This window comes from Puma concolor, chromosome D1 (assembly GCF_028749965.1).
Source record: "Puma concolor isolate L17-30 chromosome D1, mPumCon1.1.hap2, whole genome shotgun sequence".
Taxonomy (NCBI): domain Eukaryota; kingdom Metazoa; phylum Chordata; class Mammalia; order Carnivora; family Felidae; genus Puma; species Puma concolor.
Window position 1 is genome coordinate 60,546,854 of NC_141676.1, and position 17,261 is coordinate 60,564,114.

Below are 17,261 nucleotides of genomic sequence, written 5' to 3' on the forward strand. Positions count from 1 at the left end.
GGTTTTATAATTCATCCTCTATATTTGTATGTGGGCTATGCATATAATTTATAAATAAATATATGCATACGTTAGTTAGATTGCATGAACTTGGCTTTTCCTAGTGGGAGGCCGAGATTCAGCCGTGGCTGAGAATGACCAGGACGCTAGGGAGTGTTTCCAGAGGGAGGGACGGGATCCATTCTAGGCCACGTTGGGGTCTGGAGGCCTGGAGTCTCGAGGGAAGACTGAGCTTTGGTCCTGACTGACTCAGGAGGGAGCCTGACCTGGGCCTGGGGCTGAGGGCAGGGAGGAGTAGGGAGGGGAGAATGCCGGAAGTTCTGGACAAGGCAGGAGTGCACACTTTGGTAATAGATGGGATGGGGCGGGGAGAGCTTGGGAGGTAACCATGCTGTTGCCCAGGACCTGGTCCCTGTGACGAGGTCCGTCCAGGCTAGCTGGCCCCGAAGGCCCAGACACCGTGTCCTCCAGCCTTATTCTCCTGCACAGCCCGTCTGAGCCAAAGAGGGCTCACAATGTAAGTCCTCATGCCAGCAGCCAGTAGGGGGGGGGGGGGGGTGGCCAAAGCCCCGTGTCCCAGGCCACTGGGTCTGGAGGTCGCCCTGGCAACAGGCTGTGTTGTGATGCTTCACAGAGCCAAGGGCTTGTTAGTCAGAGCCACACAGGAAGGTCCCCTCTGACCCTGGCAGGCCGGCAGGCCAAATCTGGACACTCCTGGGAATGGCCCAGTGACAGACCATTGTCGGGCCTTGTTACCAGACCAGGAGAAGAGCAGCTGGCCAAAGGAGAGAGAGGTGGGTCCAGCAGGGATCAGGGTTCCAAAATCATTCAATTAACAAACTGTGCTCAGCCAGCAGGCAAATCAGGCCTCGCCTCGGGTGGGGAGGAGGGTCCCTGTGTACCATGTGAGATGTGATATCAGAGGTGGCACCAGTACAGCTAGGACATGTCCTTCCAAATAGGCCTCAGCCCCTGAAGCCGTCCCCTTGGGACGTTGCTGCCCTTACACCAGTGATGAAGCCGGGTGCCTGCATTTCAGGACTCTGCATGAGGACGGCTTCAGATCTGGGCCGCTGTATTCTAGTCTTGCCTGGAATAGACAGTTCCCCTTTTCCCAGGCCTCAGTCTCCCCATAGCCTGCCAGCAGGTTGCCCAGGAGACCTGCCCCCATCACCCCCTCAGAGCCCATCTCCCTCATCCCGCTCCAGCAAGCCCCCACGTCACACTGAGCTTTGTCAGGGCCACCTGCGTCTCCTCACTTCCACATTACTGAGAATGCTGTTCCAGTCCGCCATTCCTGCTACAGGGCCTGTGATGAAGGCAATGAGCGACCTGGGGCCCAGTCACCCCTCCCAAGACTGGATTAATGTCCCCGGGCAGTGGCCCCTTCCCTGCTGTGTCCAAACCTCCCCCCACAGCACACACACAGTTGCCCCTAGGGGCACAGTCTCCGAATGACTGGCCTCGGTGGAGCCACTTCCCTCCCTGAGTCTCAGTTTCCTCATCTGTGGAAGGAGGGTAGTGAGAGTGACCTCACAGGAAGGCATGCCACAGCAGAGTTAGCTCCCATGTTTCTGATCACATTTAAGGAATTATTTTTATTATTAACGTGGGCGTCTCTTGTTGGCCTTTTTAGGCTGTTTGATGAATAATTTGGGCACGGGTCAAACCCCACTTCCCTTGATCCCCCTGTGGGCTGAGGAGCTGCGGGGGTGGGCGGTGGGAAGCCACGCCCTCCAGGAACATGCCCCTCAACATGATGTCAGGAAGCGTGTCAACAGCAGCGCAGACCTGAATCACGAGGCCCTCCTCATCCCCTGGGAGCTCCGAGAATAGATCCAGGAGCCCTTCCCACAAGCGGCCCCCGAGCACTGGGAAGGCAGACAGGCCCCAGTTAGAATCCTGCCGATGACTCAGAGCAGGTCACCTGAGCTCCCCAACAACCCCCAGCCGCATCCTCACCCCTACCTTCTTCCTGGACTCCCCTCCGTGAATCTCCCCGCCCCAAGGCTTCCATCTCAGCGGGCCCTGTGGTTTCCTGCTGCCACGCTCTTTCTACAGAAAGGTTCGCCCATTTTTTTTTACCCCCTCTCACCCTCTGCCTCTGGCAACCACCGATCTGTTTTCTGTATCTATGACCTTGGATTTTTCTAATTATCATTTTTTTTTTTTTTTAAAGATTCCACATATAAGAGAGATTATACAGTATTTGTCTTTCTCTCTCTGGCTTATTTCACTTAGCATAATACCCTCTAGATCCATCCATGTTGTCCTCAATGGTAAGATTTCATTCTTTTTTATCGCTGAATAATATTTCATTATATATATACATATATAATGAATATATATTCTAATGAATATATATGTATATATGTATATATGTGTATATATATGTATATATGTATATGTGTATATGTATATATGTATACATAATGAATATATATGTATATATGTATATGTATATATGTATACATAATGAATATATATGTGTGTGTGTATGTATGTATATATGTATATGTATATATGTATACATAATGAATATATATGTGTGTGTATATGTATATACATATACATGTATATACATATGTATATGTATATACATATACATGTATATACATATGTATATGTATATACATATACATGTATATACATATGTATATGTATATACATATACGTATATATATGTATATATACCAAACTTTTTTTATCCATTCATCCATTGATAGACACTTTGGTTGTTTCCATATCTTAGCAATTGAAAATAATGTTGCAATGAACCGCAGGATACATGTATTTTTTCAAGTTAGTGCTTTTGTTCTCATTGGGTAAATACCCAGAGGCAGAATTGCTGGATCATATGGCAGTTCTATTTTTAACTTTTATTTTTAATTTTTTGAGGGCTCTCCGTCCTGTCTTCCACAGTGGCTGCACCAGTTGACATTCCCACCAACAGGGCATGAGGGCTCCCTTTTCTCCACATCCTCACCAGCACTTGTAATTTTTTGTCTTTTTTTTTTTTTAATTTTTTTTTAACGTTTATTTATTTTTGAGACAGAGAGAGACAGAGCATGAACGGGGGAGGGTCAGAGAGAGGGAGACACAGAATCTGGAACAGGTTCCAGGCTCTGAGCTGTCAGCACAGAGCCCGACGCGGGGCTCGAACTCACGGACCGCGAGATCATGACCTGAGCCGAAGTCAGCCACTTAACTGACTGAGCCACCCAGGCGCCCCTATTTTTTGTCTTTTTGATGACAGCTATTCTGACAGGTGTGAGGTGGCATCTCATTGTGGCTTTGATTTGCATTTCCCTGATGATTAGTGATGCAGAACATCTTTTCACGTGCTTGTTGGCCATCTGTGTGCCTTCTCTGGAAAATATCTCTTCAGATCGGCCCATTTTTTTTTAAACAGAATTGTTTGGGTTTTTTACTACTGAGTGGTATGAGTTCTTTATGTATTTTGGATACTAAGTCCTTTATCAGGTATATGATTTGCAAATATTTTCTCCCATTCAATAGGTTTCCCTTTCTTTCTTTCTTTTTGTTTTTTTAAGATTTTATTTTTAAGTAATCTCCACACCCAATGTGGGGCTTGAACTCATAACCCTGAGATCAAGGGTTGCACGCTCCACTGACGGAGCCCGCCACCAGGCTCAGGGTTTTCCTTTCATTTTGTTGATGGTTTCCTTTGCTGTGCAGAAGCTTTTTAGTTGGATGTAGTCCCACTTGTTTCTTTCTGCTTTGGTTCCTAGTTGCTCGGGCTGTTTCCTCTGCTTGCCTTCTCGGGGCTGCTGAGCCCAGCCACTGCCACCAGGAAGCGTGCCCAGCCTCCCCCAGCTGGAGGGGAGCTTTTCCTCAGCACCTTGTAGGTGGCACTTTAGCACATTTTTTCAAGTTGATTTATTTAAATTGAAAGAGAGAGAGAGAGCATGAGCAGGAGAGAGGCAGAGACAGAGGGAGAGAGAGAATCCCAAGCAGGCTCCGCGCGGTCAGCTGAGTCCGACGCAGGGCTCCGTCTCACGACCGCTGTGAGATCATGACCTGAGCCGATGTCAAGAGTCGGACGCTTAACCCACTGAGCCACCCAGGCATCCCTGTACGCATCCCTTTAAAAACTTCAAATAGGAGCTCCAACTCAGCGAGTGTGGTGGGAGCAGTGCCCTTCAGACGCAGCGTCCCGTCTTCTTCTGTTTTACAGATGAGGAAACTGAGGCTCAGAAAGGTTGAATAACTTGCCCTGGAGAGTCTGCCACCCTAGGACTCGAAGCACGCAGACACAGAAGTCCCTGTGCTTTTCTACACCCCCCCCCCCACCCCGACCCCTGCGCATTCCCATTTCTGGGCTCTCCTGGTCTTAACCAGACAATTGAAGATAATGTCCGAAGGAAATCGGAGTTGTAAAAGATTAAAACTTAATCCAAATGACTCTCCAACTAACCAGTGACTCTTCTAAGTTTGTTCCTCCACACACTGTTAGCATTAATAAAACTCTTTTTTTTTTTTTTCTGGTAGAAATAATAGTTCCTAAAACAAAATATCCTCAGTGAACTCAAAGACCTGAGAGAAATATGGAAGTCCGTTGTCCCCTCTTCATGAGCCTGGACCTGCTCCACACAGGGACTAGGCAAGTCCTGTGGGGCCCAGCTGACAGCTTGCCCAGCGCTAGGGACAGTGTGTGACAGCTGTGTTCACACAGGGCTCGGAGGGTGAGGTCCTTGCCCATTTCACGCTTACAGCAACCCAGCTATGTGGGCCCCAGTACCCTTATGCTGTGGGGTGGGGGGAGACCGAAGGTCAGAGAGGTTGGAGGTGACCCCACAGATCTTCCCAGCTCCATAACTCGGGTTCCCAGCCTAGCAAGTGGGGACCTTCCCTCCCACTGTGGCTCAGGACCTCTGCCTGGGAGAAGCATTAGGCCTCTAGATAGGGGATCTGCCTTGGATGGGCCTTTCTTGGGGCTCTCCCTCCTCCCAAAGGCCACAGAGCTGGCCTAGCCCCCAGCAGCTCCCAGACTGGTCCCTCCCCTGTGGTCACATGGATGGTGGCGCCCCACTGGTACACTGGAGGCAGTTATCGAAGGGAGAGTCAGGAGCCTGCGGTTCGGATCTTTGCTCTGCCACCTATTTGCTGTGCCATGACTCTGGGCCTCCCGGGGATTGTCTCCCTGGTAAAATGAGGGTGTGTAGGTGACTTGGGCAGGAGCACAGCGAGCCTTCCCTGGAAGAGAGCCGAGTCTGAGATCGGGGTGGAAGGGCAGACAAGAGAAGGCGGCCCCGGAGGCCAGGCCATTCCAGGTCTGGGTCAGGGAGCTGCATGAGAGCAAGGACGTGCTTATCGGTGCTAGGACAACCTCAGGGCACATGACTCCTCTCCTGTGGGTAGAAGGAAGAAAGAGCTTTCCCCTTTGGAATGTAGCCCTCCGCCTCCCCCAGGCCGCAAGACACAGACCTCCAGCATTTGGGCTGAATTAAGAGCCTCAGACATCAGCTGCCTCTGAATCACGGCTGTTCCGAGCCGAGCCGGGGAGGCACGTAGGAGCACATCCTGGACGGTGATTTTCACACCGTGTCCTATAGGCTCTGGGGGACCTCGGGTGTGCAGTTCCCTTTATGTGTGTTATATATGAGCTTCCTCTTATTTCAAGTGAAGAGAAAGTGCTGCATGCCAACAGAGGAAGGGAAGGAACGAGCTGAGTTCCAGAGAAGTCACACGGCCAGAATGCCCTCTCTGGGCCAGGCTTGGTGCCGACCATGAGGATTCCGTGGAAGCCACAACAGACAGGGCTCCTGCTGTCGAGGTGTTTAAGGTCTGAGGAGATGACAGTGATCAATAAGAGCTCATACATGGGGGGCACGTGGGTGGCTCAGTCGGTTGGGCGTCCAGCTTCCGCTCAGGTCATGATCTCGCGGTCCGTGAGTTCGAGCCCCGCATCGGGCTCTGTGCCGACCGCTCGGAGCCTGGAGCCTGCTTCAGATTCTGTGTCTCCTTCTCTCTCTGCCCTTCTCCCACTCACGCTCTGTCTGTCTCTCAAACACAAATAACACTTAAAAAAATAAATAAATAAAGAGCTCATACATGTAACCTTATGTACCCTGTCATGCAATTTACACACATCAACTCTCATGACAGCCTTCTGAGGTTAGTAAATCCCCCATTCACAGATGAGGAAATGGAGGTATGAGAGATAAAACGATAACCAGGCAGCTAGGACGTGACAGAGCTGGGATTTGAACCCTACCTATCTGTCTCCAGAGTTTGTGCTCAGGACTACTAAGTTACACGGGTATATAAATGACCTATATAAAAAACCTATGTGTTTCCCCTATAGACAGGGGAACCCGGCTAAGCTGAGGTTGGGTGGGGAGCATTGTCAACAGAAGCTTCCCTGAGGAAGTGATGCTTGAGTTAAGATGGAAGGATGACATTGAGAGACCATTGGGGTTTTTTTTAAGTTTATTTTGAGAGAGAGAGAGAGCACAAGCAAGGGAGGAACAGAGAGAGAAAGAGAGAGAATTCCAAGCAGGCTCCACACTGTCAGCACAGAGCCCAACGCAGGGCTCGAAGCCACAAACCGTGAGATCACGACCTGAGCCGAAACCAAGAGTTGGAGGCTTAACCGACTGAGCCACCCAGGCGCCCCAACAGACAATTGATTTTTCACAGTGATGCCAAGACCATTCCCTAAGAGGGAGGATGGCCTTTTCAACGAACGGTGCTGGGGCAGCTGGATATCCACGTGCGGAGGAATGAAGTTGATCCCCTATCTCACACCATACACACAAATTACCTTAAAATGGATCGACAACCTCAATGTAAAGACTAAACCTCTTAGAAGAAAATAGTTGTAAATCTCTGTGACCTTAGATTAGGCAATAATTTCTTGGATATCACGTCAAAAGCATAAGCAACAGAAAGGAAATTAGAAACATTGGAGGGGATCAAGATTAAATACTTTTATGCTTCAGAGAACACTATCAACAATGGGGAAATCTTTTTGCAAATCATATATCTGAAATATACATGAAATTCTCATAATTCAGTAATAAGACAAATGTGAACATAGGCAAAGGATCTGGATAGACATTTCTCCAAAAAAGGTACACACACGGCCAACCAGCACATGAAAATATGCTCTGATGTCATTAGTCATCAGAGAAACGCACTCCAAGCCGCAGTGAGATATTGCTTCACAGGCACTACAATGGCTGTATATATATTTACAAAAAGATGTAATAAAAAACATTGATGAGTATGTGGAGAAATTGGAACCCTAATACCCTGCTAGTTGTACTGGAAAACGAAGCAGCCTCTGTGCAAAACAATCCGGCTGTTCCTCAAACGATTAAACCTAGAGTTGCCATATGATCTAGGAATTCTACTCCTAGGAATACACGCAAGAGAAATAAAAACATGTCCGCACGAAAATTTGCACACGGATGTTCATAACAGCATTACTCATAATGGCTAAAATGTGGAAACAACCCAAATGTCCCTCAATTTATGAATGTATAAATAAAATGTGGTATCATCCATGTGAGGGAATATCATTCACCCATAAAAAGAGGACGAGGTGCATCATCTACTACGATACAGACGAATCTTGAAAACCTCATGCCAAGTGAAAGAAGCCAGTCACCAAAATGTAAGACTCCATTTATAGGAAACGTCCAGAATAGGCAAATCTACAGACGCAGAAAGTAGATTAGGGGTTGCCAAATGGTGCGTGTGGGGGAATTGGGGGGCAGTGACTGGTAAATGAGTACAGGGTTTTAGATGATGATGCAAATGTCCTAGAACTGATCGTGGTGATGATTACCCAGATCTGTGGACATACTAAAAACCATTGAATCACATGTTTTAAATAGGTCAACTATATGACATATGAATTATATGTCAATAAAGCTGTTATTTTAAAAAGAAGGAAGGTTGAAGAGGCATTAACTGTGGACATGGAAGGGGCTGGGGCTTGGGGCACGTCTTCTAAAGTAAGGGGACTGTACGTGCAAAGGCCCTGTGGCTGGAAGCCTGGTATGTTGAAGAAAGCAAGAAAGACCAAGTGACAGGAGCTCATAGGGTAGAGGGGGAAGAGGGAGGAGAAAAGGCCGGAGGGCCAGCTGGGCTGGGTTGCCCAGGGTCTTGGGGACTATGGCACGACCTCAGGTCCACATAGAGACAGAGGAATGCAGCTCCCACAATGGTGCAGGTGATGGCATTATGGCATGTAGTTCATCAGGCTCAGGCTATCCTGCACTTCCCTCCTCCTGACATCTTCCGTCTGCCTGGGGGACCCTAGGATAGGATGTGCATTCTGGAGGAAGTGTGGGAATCATCCGAGTCAGAAGTCTCTGCGGATGATGGGCTTTGTGGCAGAGCCAAGGTTTATGTCCCAGCTCTGCGACTGCTGTGGGGCTTTGGGCTACTTTTTCCTCTTTCCTCTTCCTTCCTCTCTCTCAGAGCCCCAGTTTCTGCATCTGTATAGTAACAGCTCTTCCCGGTCTACCCTCCTGAGAGGGCTGTGGCCAGGGGGGGGTCCATGTGATGGCGTCCAGCGCTTTGCAAAAAAAAAAAAAAAAAAGTTTAAAAACGCAGACAAAGGTCATTGTCTATCTGCCGCCAGCTGCCTTCTTTCTGAATTCCAGGGTCCGCAGACAGTCGGCAAGGCTGCCGCACCCCCGCTCTGGGGACCATGGTTTTTTCTGAGGAGCTGGCTCTCATCCTGAGATTGGAGAGAAAGTCTCCGGCCTGCACGCTGTTCCTCCCCAGCTCCAGGGCATCGGGGTTGGGGTGGGGGGGGGGGGGGTCAGGGAGTGGGAGGGCTGGGAGCGGACAGGCTGTGTCCATGTCCTAGGAGCTGACTAATTGAGGGCGGGGGGAGGCCACTGTCCTGCGAGGCAGAGCTGAGCGTGGACTCCCGGGGATGAGCAGAGTCTGGGGCTTCGGCAGCTGGAATCTGCTGGCTTGCTCTTTGAACAAACACTGAGGCCCTGTGTGCAACCTTAGAGATCATGCCTGTCTAATACAGGCTCTGGATTAGAGGCAGCTGGGGCCCGGCGTCGGGGAAGCCTTGCATAATGCCTCCCAGTCAGTCAGGGGCAGAGGAAGACAAGCTGGAAAAAGTCAGAAGGGGAAGGGGCTTGGAGGCCTTCTAATCTAAACGTCACACCGCGCGCACGGAACGGGAGCCCATAAAGCTGATCCGTGATTAGAGGGATGGGTCCCCCCGTGGATGGAAAGATGGGCCCAGTGACCCAGGCTGCTCCCAACGTTTCTGTTGTCCTGACCCCTGAGGCCTCCTCCCCAGACCCTGGAGAGGAAGACACCTGGGGCCTCTTCCCAGTGTCCCATTTCTAGTCCTAGTCACCCCACCTTACACTCCCCTGCGATGGCCTTTCCCACCCACTCCCCGACCCCTCCTCCCCGTTCAGTGCCTGACGCGGGGCCTGCATTCCTAGGGTCAGGCCCCGAGCCCAGGATCTGGCCACCATATAACAGCGCTTTGTGCGTCCCAAACAGAACCTGTCTCTGGGCCCTGGCACCACTCCCCACTCGCTAGTCTCCGTTGGTGATGGACACCATCACCCACACGGTGCCCAAGCCAGCCACACACCTGGGGCCACCTTCCCCTGACTCTCCTTCATCTCTGAAACAGCCCCCGCCCTCGACAGGGTTCCAGTCTCCTTCTCTCTTGCCTACGTCCCTAGTGCCCTCTGAGCCTCCCCCTCATCTGCCCGCTCTGGTCCAACCTCCTCCCGGGAGCCAGAGACACATTTGGGACACACTGTTCTGATCATGCTCCTCCTCTCCTCAAAACCATCCCATGACTCCCCAGCACCCTCAGGGGAAAGCCCAGGCTCCCTAGCCTGGTGTTCCAGGCCCTTCCTCATGTTCCGCTGGTTCCTGCTGACGTGGCGAGCCCCTGTGCTCCAGCCGTCTATCCTCGTTGGAGACAGACTCCCACCTGGGCTCCCGCCTCCAGACCTTGGCCCCCAGCTCGCCCTACCCAAGGCTTTCTTCTCTGCTAGTCTGCCTGGCAAACACCCACCCATTCTTCAAATATCATGTCCCCAAAGATTTTCCCACAAAGAGTCTTGACCCCTCCCTCACTCTAGGACCCTATCCCACTGTATCCCGTACAGACCTTGATCTGAGCCCCTGTGACACAAAGCTTATAGCCCTCTGCCCAGCCTGGGAGCTTCTCAGCCCAGGGACCAGATCTTATTGGGCTGGGGTGGGGAAGGGAAAGCAAGGGAGGCAGGCAGGAGGGAGGGGAGAGGAAAGGATTTATTTCAGGTTCCTGCTTAATGCCTCCTCCCCCAGGAAGACGGGCAGACGGCCTCTTGCTTGCATTTCTGCTGGTGCAGTCACTGTTACTCGGGTTCACACAGTCTAGAATGAGCGCGGGGCCCTGGAAGAGCATTTAGGCGGCACCTTGTTTTACAGATGGGGAAAATGAGGCACAGGGATGAGCAGCCCCCCTGAGTGTCATTCTACCAGATTGGAGCAGAGCCATCTGTCTGACCCCAAACCCCATGCCCATGCCATTTCCCTGCTCCTGCTGCCTGATGTTGGCACCTCTGGGTCCTGGGAGCACATCATAAAGGGGACTCTTCAACCCGGGAGCCCCAAGCCACAGGTTCCAGCCCGATGGGGCCAGTGGGGGCCTGGGAGCAGGTGGTGGGGAAGGGGCCTGAGCCTTGCGATGCACGCACACTGGGCTGACCCCTTTCCATCTCACTCCATCTCAGCCAGCCGGGACTATTTGTGCTTGGACCCCCTGATCACAGCTTCCACCACACTCTACAGAGCGAGGCCTCTGGGGCTTGAATCCCAGCCCTGGCAAGTTGTGAAAACGCTGTCACCTCCCTGTGCCCCGGCTTCCTCCTCTTGGAAATGGATACTTCACAAGGTTGCTTTAAGGGCTGTGTGATTTCAATGAGTTGATTGGAGCCAATCGCTCAGCAGGGCACAAGGCATTAAAGGACCCCCAGGCTGGGATTCCCTTCTCCCCTGCAGGCAGAGTTGCAGGCAGGGAATGGGGGAGGGGGACAAGGGCTGCCCCCGCTCCCCCAGGCTTCTGCTTTGTGTCATCCCCGGGGCTGGCTCATCACAGGGCTGTGTGGCAGGCATGTTTACATTCCCGAGTACCCCAGACGACAGCGGCTGATAAGGATGTCTCTGGTCTGGGAGCCTCCGCAATGACTTTATCTCCCTAGATAGAGCTGGCTGGCCCCGGTTGGGGGACGGAGGGTGCCTTCGGTTGCTGAGAAGCCTCCGAAACCATGTTTGCGCAGATGTAACTGAGTCCACCTGGTTCTGGTGGGGTTTCCCGGTCTGTCCTCCTTGACCCGGATCCTGCCCCCTGTGCCCTCCGCTGCCGCCCCCCCCCCCCACCCCCTGTCAATCACCCTTGACCAGATTCTGGCAAGCCTGCCCAGCCTCACTTCTCTTCTTCCTGCCTCTGGGTCAATCTGGGAGCAACCTGAGGGCAGCGTCTCCCGGGGACCCATCCCTGCAGGAAGCCAGGCTTCTCACACTTGATGTCCAACCAGAACTGACCCCTTTTCAGCCTCCCTGAAGCACACTCCTCCCCTTCTCCCTTGACCAAGTCAGAGACTGGAGCCATGTCTTGGGTCTTGTCCTTTCTCCCCAGCCTCACACACCTGCACCCTTCTAAGGAACACTCCCTCTGTGCCAGGCACTTTCGTTAATCCCCGGGCTCCTGGGAGGTACTGTTATAATTCCCATCACAGAGGCTGGTGACCCGCTCAGGGGCACGTAGTTGCAAGTGACAGAGCTGGGCTCAGTGGTGGGCAGAGGACTGACTCCACGTTCCACTGAGACATCTCGGGGGTGGGAGTGGGGTGTGGGAGGAGCTTACTTAAACCAGGCTGGGGTGGCTCACAGGTTGCCGGGGAAGCGGGAAGGCTGTTCTTGTTACTCAGTGCTGTGTATCTAAAACCTAAGTGCTTGAAACAAGACATTCATTTTGTTCTCAAATCTGCATTTGGGCAGGGCATGGAGGGGATAGTTCATCTCTGCCCCACTTGACATTACCTGAGATGGTTGCAGTCAGGAGCAGGAATCATTTGGAGAGTCGTTTGTGCACATGTTGAGCACTGAAGCTGGCCTAAGGTGGAGACCTTAATGGAGGCTGTTGGCCCAGAGCACCTACAGTGGCCTCTCCGGGTGGCTTGGGCTTCCTCACAATATGGCTGGTGGATTCCAGAAAGAGACAGAGACAGACAGATAGAAGCCTTATCACATTTTAAGATTTAGCCTGGGAAGTTAATGTAGTATCACTTTTGCTCTATTCTGTTCACTGAGGCAGTCACAAAGTTCTGCCCAGTGAGAAGAGGGGCAATAACCCACATCTCTTGGTGGAGAATGACAAGGCTCCAGTATGTAGAACTGGAAATCTTCCTGAGGCCACATGTTTTGGAAGGTATGCTCTGCCACAGGGACCTCCTCCTCTGACCTCTCATGACTAGTCCCAATTTCCTGACCTGAGAAGACAACTCCAGAGGCTCAGTTGATACTTCTCAACTTTGGAAGCATGGTCCTAAGTGGTGGGAGCGGGGGGAGACCATGAGCCGCCATTTACTCACTGTATGCTGGACCCTACCTGGGCATAGCGGTCCACACCCCACTATGATCCTACTTGATGGTCAATGAGGTGCCCATTCACCAGGTAAGGGAACAGAGGTTGAAAGAGGTGAGGTGACCACCCAGGCTACAAGGAGTCATCGGCAAGGCTGGAATAGAACCCAGGTCAGGTCAGTGTGGCTCCAAACGTCCTGTTCTTACCCTTGCACAAGTTGTCCCCAGGCTCAAGGTAAGGAAGGGGTGAGAGGGTGAGGGACTAATAACATGGGCTTTGGGATCAGAACAACTTGGGTTCTCACGGAAGCCCTTTGACCCTGGGCAGGTTACTTCACATCTCTGAGCCTCAATTTCCATATCTGTCCAATGGGGTCATAACCTCTATGTCACTGAATTTCAAAACAAACCAGTGAAATAAAGTAATCTCTCCCACCAGCTTGGCACAGCCTGTGGCATGTCATAAATGAACCCGGAGCCCTCCTTAGACAAGACCCGCGCATCTGTGGGCCAGAGTGGGTGGCGGCTGCCTGGGGAATGGGCATTCTGCAGCTCACCAAGGGGGAGCCCCCGGCGCCCGGTGGCTCTGTGCAGGCAACCACAGAACCACATGTGGGGTTTACCACGGTCTGGCCAAGGCCGGAAGAACAAGAAAACACATCTGATGACGGAGGGTGGGCACCTGAGGTCGGAATGGGCCTCTGTCCTTTCTGGCATCTCCAGGTCGATTCAAACAAAGTAGGAGGGCTGTGTTTCCTCATCTGGAAAATGGAGACGATCACAAGCACAAAAGCCCCCTTTTTGGGGCTGCTTACCATGGGCCTGATGCAGATAGAGCAGCTCACCTTGTGAGCTCAGGGGATCACCTGACCCCGGCTGAGAGGGACGCTGCGGGGCAGGAGCAGCTCAGATAGAAGAGGCAGCAGGAGCGCGACCAGGCTGGTCCTTTTCACCACTCTGCTCCTAGCCTCCCCAAACACACTGCAACGTATAAGGACTAGCCGAATTATGGACGTGGGTATGATTTCAACATTGTAAACTGGAATGCAAACAGAGCGGGCCCAGGGACAACCTAGGCTTCGACTAGAACTGTGTTCTATGAGGCTCTCCCCACCTCCCTGACCCTGGCCTTCAGCCACGTGTCTCCACTTACCCATCTGTTTTCTGGGCAGGGGGTCCTTGTGAGATGTTATGTTGGCTCTATGAAAGAGAGAAAGAGAGAGAGAAGGAAGGAAGGAAGGAAGGAAGGAAGGAAGGAAGGAAGGAAGGAAGGAAGAAGGGGCGTAGAAAACCACTGAGGGGTGGACTGAAGTCCCAGGGTGGCAGGAACACTCCCCAGGGCACACAGTGGGCGCTGAGGCCCCACGTGTCCCAACGCCCTCACCAGCCTGGTCCACAACAGTAGCCCCGGGAGCCTCCGCCCACTTCTCAGAGGCCAAGCCTCAGGCCGTCTGCTTCCTCACTCACATGGGACCTCTGACATCGGTACTTCTCAGGTCCAGGAAACCATGCTCCTGAAAGAGCCACTCAGAAGCCCCGTAATCCCCCAAGAGGAAAGGAAAGCAAAGCAAAGGACAACAAGGGAATGTTTGTATGTGCTCGTACCTGCAGTTATATGCACTCATGCACACTGTGCATATCACACATGTGCAGGGCACGCGTGACGCACGAATCCACCTGTACACACACACTTGTAGACCTACACACACACGTGTGCACAAAGACGCAAAACACTTATTCCCCCGGGCACCCACGCACACACGCCACACCTATCCGTATTCCTACATTAAGGTGCACCTCCAAAGTACACACACGCCTTACACGAACACACACGCATGTCTCATACACGCATATGGATTACCATCAGGCACAGCATGTATTTATGCAAGAAAGCACAAATGTGCACAAACATACATACATATATATACATGTATATATATATATATATATATATATATATATATATATATATTTACACACACCCAATCAGCATACGCTTCCACGGATAAACAGATACATATATTCAATATACTTGCACCACGAAAGCGTATATATCAATGGACGCTCATGCAAACACACCCATTCCCATACAAATGTAAGTGCACATTTATGCTTCATGTCTACATAGGCATACACAGCAACACACAACACAGATACACAAGCATCCGTAGCTACACATCCCCGCGGTCTGCACATGCGTGTGCAAACACACGTGCACACACACACTTGCATGCACACGTTTAAGCTCCACACTGCACGCCAAGCGTGCACCCTGCCTTTTCGGGCTCCATTGTCGCTGAGCGATCCTGCAAAGATGCAAACACCTAGTTCCACTTCACCTGAAAACCCCCAGCCCCTGGGTGTGTGGGAGGGTAAGCCAGACGCCCTCCCTGCAGGGGGCACAGTGGAAAGTATGACCCAAGTTGACTTTTGCAATAAGAGCAGAGGTGAGGGTTTTTTCCACCCTGTTACCTCACTGTGTCAGGAGGTGACCAAGGCCACCACTGCTAACCTGCCTCCCATCCCCTCAAACCTCACGGGCGTTCGGGCCCAACACCAGAATTCCGTGTTTTTAGTTTTCTCAGCAATGAACTCACCAACGCCTGACTCCAATGTGCCAGGCCCTGGGCCAGGCATGTGGGGCTGAGGGAAGAGCTGGGTCTGGGCCCTCCTTGCAGGGCTCACAGTCGGGAGGAGGGGTGGGGAGGGCTCTAGGTCAAGTCCTTTAACGTGTATTCACTTGATGGCCAATTTGCCAAGTGATCGATCTTTCTAAAGACTGGTTTGCTGAACACATCACCTTATCAATTTAGCGTTACTTTTTTCTTTCTGTTCAGAAGTACACAGCAATTTTATTCGATGCATTGAAACTTGTTTTCATTTTGTCTTTGGAACAGGATCTCAAGGAATATTCAGATGTTCAAAAGCTGAGGGTCAGGGAGCGGTTTGGGTTAATAAAGGCACTTACTAGTTATAACTGGAGCAGGGCGTTCTGGAAGCCCTGTGGCATGGCAGGATTCACGGGACCCCCGGCCCCCAGATGCATGTGACCTGTACCTGGGTTCTCACCTGGCTTCCCTGTGATCCTGGCCAGGTCCCTCCTCCTCCCTGATTCTCAGCTGCTTCACATACAAAGAGCTCATCTTTAGGGCCTCGCCGACAGTTCATGAGACCCTGGGGCTCCCTGGGACCTCCATCTCCCAGTGTGGCCTGCGTCCGGGCCCACGGGATGCAGAGGGTGCTGACTCTGTTTGGGGTGGCCTAGCCCTGCTCAGAAGTCAAAACCGTAAGTCTGCACTCACCCATACTGTGTGAACCGTGACATTTCTGGGTCCTGTCCCCAGCTCCAGGCAGAAGGGCCTAGTGTGCTGTGGGGGGCAGTGGGGGAGGAGCGTGGGGCTGCAAAGGGTGGGGCGCAACTAACTTTCCTTTCCTGGTAACACGCTCGCTCGCTAACCTCATTTCCTTTTTCTGAAAGGAAATGCCATTGACATCACACAACTGGATTTTCAGTGAGGCCCAATGAGAGCTCATGACCCCCTCTCGGGCAAGAAGGATGCACGTATAAGGCGGGGTGCAAATCTCTCCGGAGTGGACGATCTCCGTGAGCTTCCCCCACCTCCATCTTCCCCTGATTTGCCCCCCTTTGCTCCTTCAGTGCTGAGATTACTTGCCCCCGCCCAGATGGTAGAACCTTCCTGCACTCGCTCACACTATTCCCTCTACTGAGAACTCTTCCTTTTACAGGCACATTCCTGCCAAAGTTCACCCCTAGGGAGTCAGCTCTCTGGCTCTGCCCCCATCTCCACCTTGGAGGGAACGGATCCAAGTCTCCCTCTCCACTTCCCCAGCAAGGACATCTCACTGTGGAAACCTCTAAGCATGCACGAAAATACACACACAAAATGCCTCTTCTTCACTCAGCTTCCACCCTTAGCACCTCAAGGTCACTCTGGTTTCTCTGATAGCCCCCAACTCCTCCCCTATTGGATTATTTAGAGCAATTCCAAAACATCAAACCATTGTATCCATAAATATTGCAGTGTGCGTTTCTGAAAGATAAAGGCGTGAACAGAACACCGTTATCATACTTAAGTTTCTACAACAATTTTTTATTTTCATCCAATATTCAGTAGTGTTTACACTTCCCCAACTGTCTTGTAAATGGCCTTTTAAAGCTGGTTTGTTCGAAATTCAGGATCCAAACAAGGTCTGTACATTTCACTTGGTTGCTGGGTCCCTTAAACTTCTTTCAATTTGTAGGTTTCTCCCCCCCTCTCTTATTTTTTTCTCATGTTCATTTATTCAATAAACCAGGTTGCTTGTCCCCTGCAGTTTTCCCCGTCCTGGACTTTCTCCACCGCATCCCCCATGGTGTTAACATAGTCTTCAATCCCTCCCCTTTCCTGAAAATTGGCAATTAGATCCAAAGGCTTGATTAGATTTGATTAGATTTGGATTTGATTAGATTTGGATCCTACTTCATAGGAGGAGCATGCACTTTCCCCCAAAGGCACGCAGTGTTTGGTTGTCTGTCTGTCTGTCCTTTCAGAAGACTTTGGTGATCGTTGCCTAGACCCACTATTTGGTTAGAGATTTGCAAAACAATGATATTGTAATTTTATCGATCCTTCTCATTTACTAGCTAGAATACTTCCATTGAA

General features: G+C 51.3%; 2 long non-coding RNA genes across 2 annotated transcripts; one reads left to right on the plus strand and one right to left on the minus strand.

Moving 5' to 3' along the window:
• Positions 1-590: 590 nt before the first annotated feature.
• On the plus strand, positions 591-4,437 carry LOC147576767 (uncharacterized). Its single transcript, XR_015241453.1, has 2 exons — positions 591-794; positions 4,199-4,437. It is a non-coding gene; the product is annotated as an uncharacterized LOC147576767 (long non-coding RNA).
• A 3,198-nt stretch (positions 4,438-7,635) lies between these two features.
• LOC147576768 (uncharacterized) lies at positions 7,636-12,563 on the minus strand. The gene is made up of 2 exons (XR_015241103.1): positions 12,055-12,563; positions 7,636-8,551 (listed from the first exon to the last, which is right to left on the minus strand). It is a non-coding gene; the product is annotated as an uncharacterized LOC147576768 (long non-coding RNA).
• Between the last annotated feature and the right edge of the window lie 4,698 nt (positions 12,564-17,261).